The sequence below is a fragment of the Aptenodytes forsteri genome, unplaced genomic scaffold (assembly GCF_000699145.1).
Source record: "Aptenodytes forsteri isolate BGI_AS27 unplaced genomic scaffold, ASM69914v1 Scaffold258, whole genome shotgun sequence".
NCBI classification, from domain to species: domain Eukaryota; kingdom Metazoa; phylum Chordata; class Aves; order Sphenisciformes; family Spheniscidae; genus Aptenodytes; species Aptenodytes forsteri.
Genome location: NW_008795250.1, coordinates 1,734,762 through 1,735,817, shown reverse-complemented (window position 1 = coordinate 1,735,817; position 1,056 = coordinate 1,734,762). Strand labels below are relative to the sequence as shown.

General features: G+C 63.5%; 1 protein-coding gene across 1 annotated transcript in view; it reads left to right on the top strand.

Annotated features, from left to right (window-relative positions):
• Window positions 1-1,056, top strand: part of LOC103898617 (cytochrome c oxidase subunit 5A, mitochondrial) — a 23,699-nt gene that overhangs the window by 12,343 nt on the left and 10,300 nt on the right. The gene's annotated exons all lie outside the window — the stretch shown is intronic.

The window sequence follows — 1,056 nt, the reverse complement described above, 5'->3', positions numbered from 1 at the left end:
GAAGGAAGTGGGGCGGGGGGGGTGGTGGGGAGGGAGCTGCTTGACCCCACATTCGGCCAGCCGGAGGCAATGCCACCACCACGTTTCAGCATGCAGCGGCTCCCAGGGGGTGGGGAGGGACAGGACGGGAGGTGGTGTGGGGAGCTGCTTGACCCCGCATTCGGCCAGCCGGAGGCAATGCCACCACCAGCCACGTTTCTGCAGCGGCTCCCAGGGGGCCAGAGCACCCCGTTGCCTTTCACCGAAGGGTGCCCGGACCGGGGAAGGCGGCTGCACGTCATCGCTCCCCATTGCGACGTCTCAGCCATCAGGAGAGAGGGTTTTGCCCCAAGCCCGTTAGAGTCATACCTTCATTATCAAAACCGCTGCAATTACGCTCGGCGAGAGGCTGTCAGGTTTATTAATGCCAGGCGCAGCGCCCCGCGGCGCCGTGATTCATCCCGAATAAAACACACAAACGAGCAGACGGGTCGCTCCCTCCCCGCGCCCGCGGAGCCCAGCGCTGCTCTGCCTGCCTGCGGGACAGCGGAAGAAAATAAAACAGCCCTCCTTCTTCTTCCCGCATCAGATGTTCAGGCCTTTGCTCTCCCCGAGGTGTTCGTAGGGTCTGGAGCCGGCGTGAAGCCCCCATGTCGGGAGCCGGGGGCAGTGGGAGCGTTGGGTGGGTTGTCGTCGTGGCTGGATGCGGTGGCCGGTGCAGGATGGGGAGGTTTTGGGGCCGTGGGCTTGGCTGCAGAGACCTCGCCGCGGGCTAGCTCCCTGGGAAAGCCCTTCGGAGCAAAATCCCTGCTTCTTTCAGGGGGTAAAAGAGAACGAACGGAAAATAAAAGCTCTTTAGAAATAGTTGAGATATGTCTGTGGGAAAATGGGGGGATCACCTCGGCTGCCGACCACGGCACAGCGAGGGTGGGACTGTCGCTGCCGCTGAGCCAGGACAAGGGGATCCCAGCCAAACCCTGTCCCAAGGCGGGATGGGATCGGGACCGGTTTCTCCTACGTGCCCTGGCAGCAGCCTGGCCCCCACCAGCACGGCAGAGCCTGGCAAAGCCCCTGCGC